This window comes from Calonectris borealis, chromosome 1 (genome assembly GCF_964195595.1).
Source record: "Calonectris borealis chromosome 1, bCalBor7.hap1.2, whole genome shotgun sequence".
NCBI lineage: Eukaryota > Metazoa > Chordata > Aves > Procellariiformes > Procellariidae > Calonectris > Calonectris borealis.
In genome coordinates, this window is record NC_134312.1 from 143,255,772 (window position 1) to 143,275,005 (window position 19,234).

Consider the following 19,234-nt stretch of genomic DNA (forward strand, 5'->3'; position numbering starts at 1 on the left):
CAAACAATACGTCACATCCATTCTATCTCCACGCAAAGTTTCATGGAGTAGAATTAACAGCCAGCCCTTGAGCAGAGCAGTGGTTATAAATGAACTACCCAGACTGTGAAGAGAATGAATCTCATAATCAAGAATTTCTTCAGGCTTTGCACAGCTCGGGGATGAAAACTAGCAACTGTTGTAGGCAGAGGTCATAGGCAATCTCAGCTGTCATCATGACTTTTTAAGGAGAAGGTCACTCCACTTGTTCTTGATATGGTTTGATTGCTTTAAAAACGGTACAGGAGAGAGAAATGTTGATGAATTACTTTGAAATCTTAAAATGTTGATAATTATTCTTTGCTTCCCTCTTCTGGAAGCTTCAAATTCTTGCTTATGTCATCTGCATTTCCAGCACATAACTTCAGTGAGTCATACCCGTCTCCTGTTTGTCATAATTGCGATTTTTTTCCCCTTGTGTACATGTACCACACCCTGAAGTTGCTTACTTGCTTTTTAAAATAACATCTGTCCTTACTCATGTAAGTACTCTGTAAAGATCCCTTGAGACAGGAGACTTTTTCCTCCTCATGTGAATAATGTGGCAGGCATGATGCATCTAGGTTTTTCAAAGGATACAAAGGGTTTGGTCTCTTAGAATTAAATGAACAGGTAAAACCCCAAGACTGACTTGTTTTTTTTTCCTCAAAGATCCCCTGATGGGCTTGGTTTTGTCTGCAGGGTCAGTAGGGATAAGTAATTTAGAGGTTTGCTCCTCTAACTTTTCTACAAGCGTACCTTGTTATTTCTGAGAAGGACGACATGGTTTTAAAAGTTCCCACGGTTACTATGAATCCCTTCACCTCACATCGTATCGCCAACTGCCAGCAGGCATCAATGAAGGCTCCTAGTAGGTTCTATTCAACCAGATGCTATTGACTTTGAAAAAGGCTTTTTATGCCTTATTGTCCTGGTTTTGGCTGGGATAGAGTTAATTTTCTTGCTAGTAGTTGGTATAGCGCTGTGTTTTGGATTTAGTATGAGAATAATGTTGATAACACACTGATGTTTTAGTTGTTGCTAAGCAGTGCTTACATAGTCAAGGATTTTTCAGCTTCCCATGCTCTGCCAGGTGCACAAGAAGCTGGGAGGGAGCATAGCCAGGACAGCTGACCCAATGGCCAATGTGGTATTCCATACTATATGACGTCATGCTCTGCATATAAAGCTGGGGGAAGGAGGAGGAAGGGGGGGACGTTTGGAGTGATGGCGTTTGTCTTCCCAAGTAACCGTTAGGCATGATGGAGCCCTGCTTTCCTGGAGATGGCTGAACACCTTGCCTGCCGATGGGAATTAGGGAATGAATTCCTTGTTTTGCTTTGCTTGTGTGTGCGGCTTTTGCTTTACCTATTAAACTGTCTTTATCTCAACCCACGAGTTTTTGCACATTTACCCTTCCGTTTCTCTCCCGCATCCCACTGTGGGGAAGTGAGTGAGCGACTGGGTGGTGCTTAGTTGCTGGCTGGGGTTAAACCACGACACTTACTGAAGTAAACCTGATCTGACTTTGCAAGATTACCCAGAGGAGTTTTTTCACTAAGAACTGGTTTACTTCTGGTAGGTTTTTTCCTACTCCTATTTATTTGCAGATACAGGACATCTTATCTTGGGCTTTGTTTCGAGGAATATCTCTTCTTCTAGAAGTTTCCTCTTTTAAGACCTGAATTTCTGTGTGTTTTCTCCTGACTTCAGTGAAGCTTTTTTCAAACAGAATCCCTCCAGATTCATGCTGCTCTAATTCATCGTTCCACAATACTGAGAAGAGAGAGGTATAAGTGAAAGATCTGCAAATATTCTTGCTTTCTCTGTAGCTCTGTATTGGGACCAGAGCACCACTGAGTGTTCTGTTTGCTCTGGTACATGCAGCCCTCCCATCTATGACTGTATTGTAGAGCCACATCACCTCAAAAGGCCTTCTAGGCTGAGTAAAAGCATCAGGACACAAGGGGCAGAGGTGCATAGTCCAGATGAAAATGGGTCTAATGGCCACCAAGTAATTAATATTTAATGGTGCCCACAATAGCTGAGATGAATTGGATTTGATTTTGGAGTGTTTGGTTTTGGTGTATAAATATTTGTTGAAATGTTTACACTATTTTTTTCCTGAAAAATAACCATATTAAAACCAGTCTTGATAAAATCTGTAAAGTAAAAGTTACAGAAGTAAAAGTTGATTAACTACTAGAAAGTGTATATTGACCAAAAGACACAGCTGTGTTAGAGTTGAATGAACAGGGGAAAATCAGAAGTTATAATCAATAAACACTACCTAACAAAAATAAACCTTCAATTTTAATAGTAAAATTTTACAATAAAATTTGTGATCTGCCAAGTGGAATTCAAAGATAATCTCCCAGTGTTTCTGAAGGTGCCAAGATACTTCAAATCACACGAGCACAGTAGTAGAAAAAAAATAGACTTTGGACTTCCTAGCTTTAAGGAAGAAAACAAACCTATGTGTTGACTGATAGCTTCACTCAGATCCTTTTCTGTTATTTATTGCCAGGAAGCTGGAGTGTGGGACCTAATTCCTGGAGTGGGTCCTTCACTTTTCCTGTTAAGGATATGTCGTGGTTTAACCTGGCAGCAGCCAAATACCACGCAGCCGCTCGCTCACCCCCCCCGCCGGGTGGGATGGGGGAGAGAATCAGAAGGGTAAAAGAGAAAACTCGCGGGTTGAGATAAAGACAGTTTAATAGGGAAAGCAAAAGCCGCGCACGCAAGCAAAGCAAAACAAGGAATTCATTCACCACTTCCCATGGGCAGGCAGGTGTTCAGCCGTCGCCAGGAAAGCAGGGCTCCATCACGCGTAACGGTTACTTGGGAAGACACACGCCATCACTCCGAACGCCCCCCCTCCTTCTTCTTCACCCAGCCTTATATGCTGAGCATGATGTCATATGGTATGGAATAGCCTATTGGCCAGCTGGGCCAGCCACCCTGGCCACACTCCCTCCCAGCCCCCTGCACATCTGGTAGGGCATGGGAAGATGAAAAGTCCTTGACTAGCGTAAACAATACCTAGCAACAACCAAAACATCAGCGTGTCATCAACATTATTCTCACACTACATCCAAAACACAGCACTATACCAGTTAACAGGAAGAAAATCAACTCCATCCCAGCCAAAACCAGGACAGGATACTAGTCCAATAGAGGTAAATCTTGAGGAAGGTTCCTGAAGCCTCACAGAAAGGAGAAAGGAAGCTGAGCAAAGATCCTCCTCTTCATCTCCCCATTCCAGGGCACCTCCCATCGTGTCTCCTCTGGGCAGTGCTCCTGCCCTGCTTCTCTATTCAACACCACTTGAGTCTTCCAAAGTTTCATCTTGTTTCCCTATGACTGGAAGAAACGATCAAACGGGAAGCAGGAGCCTGAGAGAAAGAAGATTAGTGAGCTGCTTGTGTCCTTGTCTCTCAACAGATAACTTGCAGTTAGATGTAGTGGTGCCTTGAACCTGTCTTGCCCTTTACAGACCTAAAAACTGCAAGAGATCTTGGTTATAAAACATAGAAATCTGGGCGCAAACTGCAGCCGTTCAGGAGCTGACCCACAAGCAGCTCAGATCTCTTCTGTAGCACAGAGAAGACAGTCAGCTATGGCACAACACCCTGCCCCAAGCTAAGTCACCCCACATGAGAGCTGTCTGTGTACAAGCCATTGCTGTTAGATGAACACGAGACTGTGCTGGGTCTCTGGTGGAGAAGATGGAGGCTGGCATTTGTGGAGCCACATGATGTGGCTGAGCTAGAGATGGAGCTGTGAATGGTGACTTGTGATGTCGTGGTGGGACATGGCAAGTCCATGACATGAGGAGTGGCTTCAGTTTCCTCTCCAATGCACCTCTTTTCAGAGAGCAGGCAGTGGAAAGACAGACGTAGGAAACCAATCCTCTCTTTCTCCCACATCTCTTCAAGGGAGACCTTGAAGGGCCCCTACATTTGTGGTCACGCTATGTACTCATGGCTGCCTCTGGACTCTGTAACTTGAAGAGATCACCATTAGCATTGCCATAATTAAATGGATATTAATAAAAGGAGCTGCAAAAAAGCGTTATAGACATGAATTTTGCTAGTAAGATGTAGCTATGTAAAATGTGTATGTGACCTGTTCAGTGACCCTGGAGCATGCTGAGGTTATCAGGAAGCCACAACTGGTGATGTTAGATTTATAATCAGGAAACACCCTTAAGAAGTTGAAGATAATGGAGACCTTATGCTGAGGAAAAAAAGCAGCCAGCCATTGTACAGAGATCACATAACTTGACCATGTACAGAGTAGTTTGTAACAATCTGAATGAGCAAAGCCCGAGTATTTAAGACTGTGATGAAAACGACTAGTTGTGCACGCACTCTTGCTTCAGCACTGGGTATGCAGAAATGTTCACTTGTTACCTTGTATTACCATATACATAAGTGTTATAATATCATTAGGGGGAACAAACGACCCATGCTTGTGTCTAACCTAGTATCCTCCCCAAGGCTTTGTTGTAATTCGGCTACAACTGCTTGTTCCTAAAATGGAAAAAAACCTTCTATTTACAGCCAGATAATTTTTCTTTGAGCTGAAGTGGTAAACAGGTCTCAAAATTAGGTGATGACTTCAATGACTTCATTGTCTTTGCATTTGTCACCATTGGCGATTGTAAGGCCTACATGATAAATAATTAATGATGGCTTGTATGAGGAGTGAGGATGCATTGAAAAATAATCATGATTAATTTGCTTTTCTTTTACCGAAAGTTATTACACCTTACAGCCCTTAAGGGAAAATCATCGAAAGGGAACAGCTGATAACAAGTTCACTTGTTACAAATCACTTTAGTGGCCTGTTAGGTAAGGCTTTGGAAGAGTGATGGAGGGAGCAAATAACAGTTACAATTTTGTGTAGGAAAATCTTGCTATGAGAGAACTCCAGGACAAGATAATGATATTGTTCTTTGTTTCACAAATACAAAAGTTATGGCTTTCCTACCACGCATCACAAGGCCAATGCTTAATAAGACATGCAGTCTCCTCTCAGCTGCAGCACAGAACCTATAATAAGGGACTAGCAGCCGAGCTAGCTGAGATGTCATGTTAACACTAATCCTAACTCCATGGAGAACAAGAAAAGAGCGAAAGTACACACAGTCAGGGCTCTGTGCAAGTGCTGTAATGAATGTATATTGCCAAGGGGAGCATTGTTGAGGTTTTTTTATATGACCTTTTTTTATGCTATCCAGCTGTAGCAGAGATGTAGCTAGACTGAGCTTAACAGAGGTGAATGCCTCTGGTTGGGGAAACAAGAGATCTGCTCCACTAACATTTGTTACGGATGGGCCCAACTTACACATATACAAATTCTTCTGTATTCAGCCTTTGAATCTGGCATTATCATTTAATCCACTTTATAAGAAAACTTGGTTTCAGGTAGCAGTTGGTATTCAACAACCTCACAAGTTTTTTGATATCTAGACTGTAAGGAAATCTGATCTTGTTGACAATGATAAAGAGTGATCAACTGATCTCTTTGGGGAACTGCAGTTCCAAGGAATAGGTCTATGAAGAAATTAAGAACAGCAAGTGTCTTTTGCTGATGGCATTTACCTTCCTTTTCTTTCCCCCACCCCAGTTTTTAAAACAGCAGCGGCATTAGCTTCCCATTATCGTGTTGCTGAATCTTCCTTTTCATTAATTCCTGGCTCACCTTCTGAATCATGCCAAAATTTAACCCAGTGTGAAATTTTATGACGAAGCTGCAAAGTAGAAACTTAGCAGGGAAAGCTGACATTGGCATGCAAAAGAGCGTATACAGTCCTGTTCATCTTTTCAGGGACATTTTTGAGTGGTAGCTGCCCTGATCCAGCTGTACGCGTTGGACATCAAATGAAAAAAATAGCAGCAGAAAAATCCACTTCCTCCATACTTCAGCCTCTGCTTTCCAAACTGTAACTGGCTTCATGCCAAAGACTCACAGTTCTTTCTTCCAGAATTAGCTTTCCCAGTCTTACAAACCCCACCTGCTTCCGACTGGAGTAATGGCGAATTTTAAAAAATGGTTCTAGTTCCAGCGGAAGAAAATGTATCTAGACCACTGCAAACAATATAACTTACTAGTCTAAGTGTCGTCATAGCTAATTGTTTGTGAAGTCTATCAGCAGTGTTTTCTTTCTCCCTCCCTTCTTTGTCTTTAACTAAGAATACACAATGATGCCTCCTCCCAACTGGCCTCACAGTTTATATTCCATATGTAAAATACCTCCCGTTTTCAGAGTATTCCTTTGGGCTACCAATGAGTTGGACAGACTGGCAAGTTTTTTAATAATGCTTTAAAATAAAATTTCCAGAAATACAGCCCTGCCAACTCTCCCAGCTTCCTGTATCCTCATTCTTTTCTTCTTATTTGGCAGCTACTGATAGCTCAAGACAGTGTTTTACATGGAGAAACTGAGGCATAGAAATACTGCAGATGTTAGATGAAATCAGGGAGAGATCCAGGAACTGAAGTAGGAGGGCAGTCCTGGCCTTTCAGCATATGCCAGGAAAGCAAAGGAAGTGAGGGCCAACAAAAGGAAAAGAAAAAATACTTTCTACCAGAAATGGAGCATTTGTCATACCGGCTTTTTAATATGCTGGAAACCTGAGAAGAAAAAGCACTGGTGATCGCTCCCTTCTCTGACTTTCCTTATGAGCCAGTCTGAAGAAGACCAGTCAAAGGAAGCTGAACCAACATTTCTGCACTGCAAAATCAGTGTGCAGGAGGCTATCCTTTCATGGTAACACTCTCATTGCCATTCTTTTGAAGTTTTTTTTTTTTACTTCATGTGGAACGATTAAAGTTCCTTGTCTTCAGAAAAAAGAGCCCACATGCCTCCTGCAGATGCAGTGTGCAGGCTTCTGCATCGCTCTAGCTCTGATTCTCCATCTTATCCAGTGAAATTTTTAAATAAGCTTTAGCAAAAGAGGTTGAGAGAACCTTACATGAGCATGCCTCACTAGCCAGGATGCACTCCTGGTGTACGAGTGTTGTGAGGAGGACATTTGAACTTGAGCTCTCTGTAGATCAAGTAACTAAGTCCAGGAACAAAGGGTGCTACCTTACACTCACTCTTCTCCTTTGAAAGGCACTGAAAGCTTTTCTAGCTAAAGAAAAAAAAAGTATGATCTGCATGTTCCAAGTAGAGTTAGGAACTCGCCTGCATCTCCCTGTAGACAAAGCTTGTTCTATGTTTGTACTTTGAACACTGGCATCTGTGGCACCACAAAGTACCTTATTCTCTCTGAAGTTTCCTGGGAGAGTACAAGCAGCACTGAGCATTATGCTAAGTCCTCTGCGGGAATATTTCCCTCCCTACAGTTCAGTACAGCCATTTCTAAGAACATCTAATAAGGATACTCCTTTGCATGCCATTAATCAGCAAAAGAAATAAAAGAAATGGTGTGGTTTGTGTGCTTTTAGTACTGAGTCCCTTGTCAATGAAAATGAGATGGAGGTGGTTGGGTCAGGATCTCTAATGTCACAAATAACGGGACAGAGCTATACATAATAAACATCTGCTGTTGTAGTGCCACTCACAGTTGCTGTTCTCCTCATCTTCTTTGTAAAACGTAATTTCCATTGGTCCTTGATGCAGGACAGAAAAGGGACCCTTAGTCACTCACATGGGAAAGCACACAGATAAGTGCTGGGAAGTGGCTAAATAAATTTTCATTGTGCTTTATCTCATTTTCCTTTGGAAGTATCCAAAGTCTTCACACACTTATATTAATACTGACAGAGCACCACAGGACAGTGCACAGCTTTTTCAGTGCAAAGCTATGAGCATCTTTCTAATGGGAAAATGCTCATTTTTGGACTTGCAGGACAAACACAGCTGAAAAGTTAGGGTTAATCAGGCTAATCTTCTTTGTAGTTTAAGAAGACAGCAGTTTTTGTTTTGTCTTGTCTGCGTGAATAAGACAAAGGTTTTCAGTAATGTTAACCAAATTTTTAATGGTACTTTGGTAAGGTTACAAAACCACTATCTCAAAAGTAAAGATATACTAGGGGTGCACATTTTTGCAGCTGTTAAACACTGGCTTGTACCCTTTGTGAATCTGCAGCGTGATGTAAGTCTTAAAAAGATTATTTTTTTCGCACCGGTCCTGTGTATCACTCAGGGGATGCCCAGGCGGGATGGACTTCACTTCCCAAGCAGCTATTTCCTTCTTTGTCATCGTGCTGTTCCGTGGGAGGCCTCTTGCTTGTTTACTGGTCGTTATCCCAGCTCAGCTGACATGATGTACATGTTCTCCGTGACTCCTCCTGTGTTCCTTGATATAGGTGCTTCAGGAGACTGAATGAATTCACTGTCACATCGTTCCTGTGGGAGAGGGAGATGGTGTCCTTCCCATTTAACCAAGAAGCAGTTGAGATGCAGAGGAACTAAGGGAAAATCTTTCCACTGTTTTGGAAAGTGCAGTCTGAAACCTCTGCAGCCTGATTTTTTGAGAGCACCTTACAGTAGCAATTCAAAGCATGGGTCTTGGTTTTCAGCTGCAGTGTGCAAGAAACAGGTTATTAACATACCCTTACAAATTTTGATGGTAAAATAATTACAGGCATACACAATTTCAGATTCTGTGGAAATACTTTTTAAAAACAGCACTGTAACAGTGCATTGATACTTCAGTGACTCAGTTGGCTGCACTAGAGCATAAAACAGGTATTATATGAAGAACAAATTACACCCTTTCTACCACATATTTATAGAAATTTGTTCTTATGCCAGCACAGATAAAACGAGCCTCCAAACGAATAATCAGACCATGATCATGAGGCTCCCTGATTCTTATGTGCCATGCTGTCTCAGGCTCTATCACACTGATGATAGCTATTTATCTTAGATCTCAGCTCTCCTAGACACAGTCTAAATTATTTGCCTCTCAAGAGACAGCAGTCAGGCTTTCTGCAAGTGATAAAGAGGAAAAATATACTGATCAAGTGCAATACACAAGCTGGAACATCCATTATTTAAGCATATTTCAGTTCTTTTAAACATATCACTGCACTAGTCTTTGCTTTCAGTGGCTTGATCTTGAGAGCCTGTTTACTGACTTGAACAGCTGAGGGCCAACCTTTACATCTGGGAGGGAGTATAGAATTACAGTATTGTTCGTGTGGGTTTTTTTCCATTTGTTTGATTTCAGGGGCCTTGCCTGTATAACTGTGTGTACCTTTAACCCTATTGTCTTTTGTTTTCCTCTGTCTTCCCTATTTTGACAAAAGCCTTTGATGATTCCTAGTGGTTCCCAGTGTCAGGAGCTGCTAGTGGAAAAGTGTTTAAAAGATACTTAGGAATTCCTTGAGAAATTAGAAAGACTTGTCCTTGCCGGATGCAAACAACTATGAAAAATCCATCCCAGAATAGCCCACAATAGCCCACAGTCCTCTGGGCAATGTGGACTTCTGGTCAGAGGGCCAGGAGGGGGCCACCTCGCCATCATGAACCTGGTCGCAGGCATGTGGGTCAGCTCTCTGGAGTCCTAGAGATCCTGCCCAGGCCTTCAGACAGCATTTTTTTTCTGTTTTTGGTGAAACTCCCATGCTGTGTTGATGGTGAATTGAACTCCAAAAAAATCAACCTTATGTCCACCTTTCACCCTTTCACAACGGGATTCTCCTTCTAAGACCTTTTTTGCAAGATTAGAGCAAATAATTGTCACAGTTGTTGCTTTCTGTTCTGTTGTACTTCTTTCTAGCCCCCACCATAATTGGGTGAAGTTATTTGCAAGTAAGGATTTGTTTAGATTTTTCTTAGAAATGGTAGGCTTTGTTTCCTTCCTTCTCAATTGCTGTGACCTATATTGCACAAAAGATACAGCACCTGTTGGACATAACCGTTCAGTTTTGTGTTTACAGAACCTGCTAATGAAAATAAGCCTAGAAAGTCTAGATTTCTGGACATATTGCTGTTTACACGCCGCATCTGGCTACATACCTCTAATCATGAGCGAGCTGCATTTTATGAGCTACGAAGGGATCCTGCAGAATACACTTTTCTCAGCGAGGGTTTTGGGGGCTGTAGTGAAAGCACTGTGCCAGCACCGCACCCCTGCAGCTCACCTGTCTCCCAACAGCCGGCGTACTCGGGGTACGGTCTTGGGTACCAGGAGGTGCAGCCAAGTGTGTATGAGGATGCACTTGCAGTCCCACACACAGTGCTCGAGGTTATGCTCAAAACTCAGGCTGAACAGAAAAATACGCATCCTCTTTTAATCCTCTATGCTGGAATTTTGTTGGTTTGGCATGCCGCTTGAGAGCTAGGCCTTCAGAGGATGATAGAAAAATGAAGGAGAGGGGATTCATAGAAATGTAACACCTTCGCCTCTGGGAAAAAAAAATGTCCTGGGGCTGGTGAAGTGTCAGAAACAAGAACTCAAGCATCCCTCTCTACTAATGTTATCTTTCCAAAAGGAAAGAAGACATACAATAGTGGCAGGAAACTTTTGTTAGTGAGTTGCTTTCCCTCCAGCTTGTGGGATTTCAGCAGCAAAAACAGCTCAGCAATAAATGTTGCAGTTAAGCCAGTGGCAAGATACTGTTCAGAAGGGATCATCTGTAAATAAACAAAGATTAAAAAAAGAAAGGAGTGATCAGTGATCATGTGATGATGAGCAAAAGTTATTCCTGACTGACCGTGGAAGCAGAACTTTCCAACCCAATTTGGTGTGCAAAGCACTCGGAATACTGTTTTTATTCACTTGTCTTTATCTCTTATTGCTGCCGAAGAAGGAAGTTGTAATTTTGTCCTCATTTCACAACGAGTTTGGAGTAATTGGTTAGCAGAACGCATAAAGCCGAGTTGGAGGAAGATTTACTGCGGTGTTTTTAGTCGTATCCTTACAGGGTGCCATCTAGGGGTAGCTCATTAAAACCTCGTCCAAGGTTGAAAGCTTCGTCTCTTGTTAAAAATCAAACCGGAAAACGCTTCCCCTGTATGATGCTCCAAGATCTTGCTGCAGATACTGAGCACACTGTTTGGAGTACATAGGGTGGCATTAAAACTATAGGAAAAGAGATTGGCAAGAGATTACTACAGGATACAAAGGAACTAGGTCCAGAAAATCATTCGCTCACCTCCACAAGCTACCTGGTGTTTACAGTCAAATCCTCCCATGCCGTCCAAATGACTGGCATTCATAAGTCAACTTATTGTCCAGCTTGCGTTCCTTTTATTGGCTTCAGCATCAGAAAAAAAAATGAGCTTTAAAATCCTAACTCATAAATGTGATGATTAATTTTAATAAGACAATTAGTTTTTCTTGATTTTCTGATAGGACAAAAAGGAAAACTATAATTCCTACAAACATGTGAGGATATTAGCAACCATATTTACCTATATTTTTGTTGTATTTTGTTGGCCTGTTTTGATCCCCTGTTTTAACCTTACATATTTTTAATCAATGTATATTTAGAGTAATATGATCAAGTTCATAATTACACTTCTGCCTAACATTTCCTTTACTTGGCTTAAGGAAGCCTGGTTTTTCTCCTATCTTTCTGGAAATTATGATAGGCAACCAAATAAATTCTGAAGGTCTCAAGGCAGCTAATTATGCTGAGATACTCTGATGATGCCTGAATTTCTACCATTATTTAATTTCCTAAAAGGACCTTGCTAAAGAAAAAGTTCCTTTCTTTTCATTCTTTTAGACAGACCCCTAAAATTCTTTTAAGTTTGAAGAAACACTCAGAAGGGCCTGTGCCCTTAGAGCCAACTCCCTCCCATCTTCAGGCACGAAGCCACACGTGGGCAAGGTCCCTTTCCCCTGCAAGAAGTGACATTTGTTCCTTCCACCATCCCTCTCTTGCCTGTTCCTTTGTCATCTCTTTTTGGCCTAACATAGTCGAAAAACTGTATCTTACACATGCTTGTCTTACCAGGCGTTCCATAAAAAGATCTATTCAAGTCTAATATCATTGCTGCATCCGCTCTAGCGTATACATTTCCTAATTTTTTTGGGTAAGGAACAGTCTTCAAACTCTATACAGATTCTAATCTAGTCACAGTTTGGTCTATGGCTTCGGCTCCTAGGTGCTGTTAAAGATACATATCTAGAAAACTTCATTCTGCTCCTGTCTCCGATATCATCGTTACATCATTATATTCAGTTCTTTTCCTGGGGAGAGCTGCAATAGACCGGTTCTATGTTAAATCAGCCTTTGAGAAAAGAAGCTGTTCTCATTTTTCCTTGAGCTGCACGGTGGTTTTTCTTTAAATATTGATTTAATGTTTTATAAATATTTGATATTTACAAGTACTGATGGAAATAAAAACTGTGTTGGCAATTGTATCAATGTCATTCTGTCATTCAGTCGTCCTCATTAATTCCTTGCACCTCTTTTAAAAGCAATTTCCATTCTCTAAATCATGTGAGTTTAACAGGAGGATAACAGTCAGTTTCTTATTTTTGTAAGCATGATTTATAAAAGGGGGGATGGAAATCAATTATAATTATGGGTAACATGCTAAAAAAAAGACACAGACCTGTGATACCTGGAAGAAAATGAGTCGGTAGAAATTGTGTAAATGGTTAACAAGTCTTTAGTGTGTTCCTGTTCTAACACTTTTCACATCGCTAAACTGGAAAGCTCAAAGAATTAATGATGCCAGTGGGTGAAATACCTCCCACGTTCACCTCCTTCCAAGGCAGTGTCAATATGCATTGATTTTTATAGGTCTCATTCTCAGGCAGTGGCACATAACACATGCTTCAGTTTTGTGCATACCTAGGTATACATAATACTTAGGTAAGTATACATATTACTGAAGCCCAGAAATGGTAAAGGATTTTAGTATTTCAAACTAAATACTAGTGGGTGAGGTTGTGTTGTGATTTATTTTTTCCTCAGTAGCTAGCCCTCTAACACAAGTTTCCCTTCCTCCCATTTCCTGCTTTTAGTAGAGAGAAGTGTTGTTATTTAGCAAGTGGCTTTGTCTGCTCTATTCTGTGCTAAAGTGACAAATGTAGAAGAATAGTAAAAATAGCCAAAAATTGCAATGATAACACAGCCATTTCCTACCTTTTTAAAGAACTGTACAAATACGAATAAATCATCTGTAATAGCATATGATTATCTTTTACTGTATCTACATTATACGAGAAATAAAAGCATAAAGAGCTTTAGAAAGGTAACAATGAGTTTTGCAGTGCTTTTTATTTCATGGTTCAAAGTATATTATACTATATAGAGCAGAACTAATATCTACTAAAAGTATATAAAAAAGAAGGGAAGCTTAATTTTCCATACTGGATACAGCTAAAATCATTATTTAATATTGTTGTTAATATTCTTTAATTGTTGCCTGACCAACAACCTTTTCGCTTTGTGTTTCTTTTGTCTTGGAAGCATCCAAGCCTCTGATGCACCGATGTACAATTGCAGGACATTTCTCATTCACCTGGCACTAAATTGCAATAAAGCAGTGTTTTAATCTGAATAGCCTGTCATGGAAGAATACTGCATGTTGATAAGCCCTCCTCTCCCTAAAGTATTTTAAGTTAAAATGCTAAGATGGGAAATTGTATTACCCAAACACCTTTCCACCTGCCAGTAGCTGCTTTGAGTGGAAATCAAGTGATGTGAAGAGCCTGAACTGGGGCAAGTCCCATCCTGAGTGAGAGACTGGTACACAGGCATCCTGTCCCTTTCTAATTAGCTCTAGCAGTCACTGCGCCTGTGCTTCAATTAGCACTTCGTAATTGTAATTTCATTCTAACCCTATTTTTGATCTTATATAATGCCTCAAGCCGGCTGAACTTTTTTTCCTCCTGTCAGAAGGGAGTTACTAGCAGAGAGCTGGAACGACCCCGCCAGACCTCCCCTGGCAGCCGCTGTGCCTGCTATGTGAAAATGTACGTTTCACCCTTCAGCTAGATCTAATTTAGAAATCTTTGAGCTCTTAATGATTTCCTATAGTTTGGCCTAATTGAATCTAAGTGCTTTTGCATTAAAACTAAAATGTCCAGCTGGGCTGAAGCTGAAAACCTGCGATCCTGAAATACAGTCCCAGAAACATGAGCCCTCCTCCGTGTTGACAGTTGCCATCTACTGCATCAAAGCCACAGCCATCGTCTGTTTCGACCTAGTGCCCAGATTGCAAAAATAGTTTGGTTAAGACCAAAGTCTTCTGCAGAACTGAATTACCACCAACATATGCAGCAGCCGCTCCTTGCGGTGAAGCTGCGGCAGCCTCCTCTCCAAGAAGGGAGGCACTGCTTCAGGAGCTGCTCCCGCCGCACCACGTCCCCCTGCGAGGGAAAGGAGCTCTGCTGCTGCTGGGGAACGTGCTGCCCATGATAGATAGGGCCCAGAGTGGGGAGCTGGGCTCTGGAGGGCTCCCTGCACTCCGTGACTCGAGACGCTGCGTACGGCTGACCAGTAGGTCAAAAGATCTACCTCCAGGAGGTGCATCAAGCCATGGAGCGGGAAAGAAACCGCTGCGGAGAGCTGCATCTAGTAGGTTTGGGGAATGCGACTCAGGAGTCAACTGGGCGAGTGCCCTGCTGAGGGAGAGACGTGACGGCAGACTCAGCCAAAGCTGCCTGGGCTCCCCTGCCTGTGTTTTCCAGTGGTGTTTGCTCTTGGCTTTTCTCTAAATCTATTAAAGCCACTAGTGAAATCCCATTAGTTTCCCCAAGAAATTCTCACCTGGCAGGCTTCTATAGTAGAGGAATGTATGCCATCCAGGGTATGCCATCTTTTTTTTCCCCCAAATTCTGCTGTTCTCTCTAATGTTCAGGCAGAATGAGAAATACTTGCATCATGTCTCTATTCAGAAGCCTCTTCTAAGAACACCATACAACTACTGCTCAGTGCAGCATCTGTTACTGATCTATTAATAATCATAACAGTAACATTAGCAAGTAACTATCAAGCACAACTACAGAATATGAATCCATGATCTCATCCCCAAGCTAAGAATGATACGAATGACAGTATGAATAATATCTAACAATCATCTAGCTACTAAAATTATATCCCTGCAAAACTAAACAGACTTGTTTCTTTTATTTTAAAGACTAAGTCTAATTAAGAGCACTCTTGAGGCGTCTAGGAGGTTGGAAGAGCTTAGGCAATTGCTGTCATACATTCAAAGTAAATCAGACTGTTAGGGTCTAATACTTACATTTCACAACTTCCAGCTTGCTAAATTATACTCCCAAAGTAAGTATCATTGCAGTATAGGAAATTATTTACAAAAGAAGAGCTAAGGAAAGCTATTCCATCATTTCTATTTTCATCAAGGTGAAAAACACACTCTTGCAATCATCTTATTGGGCTCAATCCTATGCTCCATTAGCAGGAAAATTTTCCATTGAAGTCAGTGCAGATCTTGATTTCATAAGAGAATTTTGTGTGCTGTAGCAACACCTCATCTTGCTATCAGTAAAGTCAGTGGGAGACATGCTTCTGAAGGTAATGGTAGTAAAATGAGGTCTTCGGTGGTGTTTCATAATGTGCTACACCGGCAGGAAAAGAACCATTAATTTCGGGAGTCGTGGGGGTTCGCATCAGATAACAGATTTGCTTCTGTTAAAGAAATACATGGGAGTGGGCCTGAAATTTAAGAAACTTCAAAGTGACCTGCACTGCAGCATGGGAAGAACGTTAGACCTTATGCATTTTAAGAGTCCCCACGAGGACAAATCACCTGATTCATTCAATGACTTCAGTGTTCCAGTTAATGTCAATATGCATGCAATATAGCACCTTAAATTGCTGATTTTGAATTTTACTTATATTTTTAATAAAAGTCCCTTTGACTTCCCCAGAAATGTCCCAGAAACTAATGAAACCTTTTGTTCTAAATGAAAGATACTTTGTTTGACCAGGCAGCAATATTCTTTTCAACTTTTAATTTGGCAGGAAGCAGAAGAATCCTCAGTTTTATCCAAAATTATTTCATTTTTGACTGTGATTTGTTTGCATTTCCCTACTTTGAACTCTTTCACACATGCTAAGCAAAGCTCATAGGTGACCTTCTGAAATATATAAGTCCGATTTGGCAGTTAGAGACAGCATATAGCTCCAAAAACACCTCTTCAGTCCTCATGGGATAGTATGTAAGATTATCTTCCCCCTGCTATCATGTACAAAAGCCCTTAGAGCTCTCCTTAGAGATGTTCACAATGTGCAATTAAAAAGAGGTGGTGCATAGATCTCACCAACTCTTCTCCATATTGCAAACTTACAATATTGTCTCTGGATTTAAGCCAAGGAAATAATTTATTTTCTCACAGCAGACAATTTTTGTCTTCGGCATAGTTTATACTCCCCAAATAATTAAAAAGATCAGCCTACAAAGCTAGAAGAAATAAGAAATTATTTAACAGAAGTGTGTTGCAGTAATGTTACTTTTAATCAGTTTAATCACAAAATTCTTCCAATTCTAAGTTTATGCAGAAAAAAAAACATTCATCTGAGCAGATTCACAATTCCAAACATCTGCCTTTTCCATAAATAATTGGCAGAATCTACCAGTTGTTCATAGTTTATTGCAGACATTCCCAAATGCTTATAAATTTTCTTATAAGATTGGATGATTTCATAAAATTGATCAATACAAAAGAAATGTTCACAATTTATTCTTCAGTTTAAAGTGTCACTTGTTTATAAAGGTTGAGCCTTCATAAATTTTAAATTAATGATAATTCATGAGCTGAATACCAAGATTAAGAATGTACCAATAGCAATTGCTTTCAGCATTCAGCATAGTTTCTATACAGTTTTATTTTCCCCGTGACTGCTTACTGCCAAGCGCCCCTTTACTGCCTGACCCTGCCGTAGGGCACTCAGGTGACAGTCACACTGGGCTGGACGTCGAGGCCACATCTGGGCTGTTCCCATTAAACACACCTCGGGAATGTTTCAAGGCATCGCTTAGGTTGTTAAATTTTTAAAATGTTTCAGGGCACGGTTTTAGCCCAACCAGGTGCCCAAAGAATTTGCAGGCATGGTTCAGGGGTCAGCACTGGCCACAGATCGGTGCAAATACGCTGGGTGCGTGTAACCACCCTGCTGTCAGTGTCTGCAAGCTCAATGGGCGCAGGCGTTCAGCGCCAGCTGGCCTCTGCCAGGGAATATGCCACTATCCTCTGCATATTTAAGTTACTAGCGTAGATGAAGCTTTAGGGGCAGCAGTACAGCTAAACTAACTTTCACGTCAATCAACAGTGGATGAACAATTTAGGCGAAGATGAAAGAACTAGTCTAATCTTTGCAACTCAATTGACTTCACACATGTATTAATTTCCTCTTTCTTAAGTAACGATTACAGCATTTACTGATTTTAGATCCTTCGTAGAACAAAAGCAGGCAAAAAGATCAGTGCACCTTAAACCACCTTTTCTTTGAGATCCATGAAAAACTGTACCTTTGAGTTGCTGCTGATTCCCATTTTTCAGTTGCTGTCTCTCTCTTGCAGCACAACCCCAAAAGACTCTGCTACCACATAAATGATGCATAGACCAGGCGGCGATATGGTCCAGCGGAGAAAAACAAACACTGAGGGAAGGAGGAGCTGGGGCAGGGAAGAGGAGGGAAGCAGGAAAACGCATGAAAAGCAAGGCGCACAACAGCGCAGATCAGCTATGTTGAAGTATGAGCTACGACAGGAATCACATGAAACAAGTTCTGCATCGTCTGCCACTTCTAACTATGCCCTATGGGACTCCAGCTGGAGGACTAATCAGGATCTTATCGCAGTCAACCACACTGCCTTTCCCACAAAAACTTCTCTCCACCCTCCACTTGATAGGAAACCCCACAGGGGAGTCAGGATGAGAGCTCTGCTGGGTCTTGGGGAACTTGTGGGCCAGGCAAAGGGATCAGCTCTTTGGGACCCCACAGACCCCCCTCATGGACCAGCTGCCACTGACAGTAGGATTCGTGGGGTTGGGAGGTGGAACAACTGAGAAGTAAATCTCAGCAAATTTTACTCACCACCCTTTCTCTCCAGACTTCTTGTGGCTTTTTCCCTCCCAAGCAGAGACTGCTTTATCCCTTGGCTTCTCAGTTATACCCAGCTGGAATTCAGCCACCTGAAACGATCGTGCTGTTCTTCCAAGTGTATATGGCAGTCTAGTGTGGGCATCAGGAGCGTGATTCATCAAACCAAGGGTGGACATACACAACTGAACTAGCTGTCTAGAACCCATTTATCATTTACTGAAACAGATACTTCTACCAAGTGACTCGCCTCATCCTGAAGTTGCTCTTTGAAATGAATGGTACACCAGAAAGTGCCTATTTCCCTCCATTAATTGCAAAGGGAGTTCAGATGTGCTTCAGACATGGTCACAATACTACAGACACCTAAACTTAATGAGGTGAAGCCCAGTCACTGTTGCTCTATATAAGCAATAAAGTAATCCAGAAATGAGAATATCACAGTCCAAAATGTGTTGTAGCTGAATTAATACAATCAAAGTTTTATTTAAAAAAGCATTGTATTTTCCATAGCGTGTTTCAGTTTTCATTTAATCTAGTAAATACTGTTGAATGAAATACTAGCATTTGTAGTATCTCTCCTAAGTGTCCACTTGACAAATCAGGATGTACCACAACCGGAACAGGAGATGTTACATAGACTTTATGTAATTACCTTGCAGTTTAACCATCAATTTCCCCAGGAAACACTGTCAATCTGTTTAGGCCAATTATCATCCCTTTCTGATGCAATGTGCTATACTTAAGTTACAGGATTAAAGATTTATCTTTATTCAAAAATGTTTACTTGTTTAAACTTTTAAAATACAGATCTCATTCAAACTCTAACATTGATAATCAGCTTTATCTTTGTGTTTGTGATATGTATCACTCAGGCCACTATCTTACCCAGTAACACTTATGGGCTGAATAGTAGGATACCTGGGTGATGGAAGTTACAGACCTGAAACAAGAGCAGTATTTGTGGGATCGGTCACCAAGACTTCTACCAGACACACTGAAGGCAAAACCCCCTTCTAGCTTGTTTGGTTCTGCTGCACAGGAGGTGCAGGATTGTCCAAAATCTGTCTATTGCTAGAAGTAGGTGTCAGCTTACTCGTTTCTAGGGATCAGCTACGCCTCCTTGCCAAGCAGAAAGCTCATAGTCCTTGTAGCCTTTTGCTTCCTCACAGCTTTTTAGTCTGGGAAGGCTGAGCCAAGCAGCCGCTCCCAGCCCCAG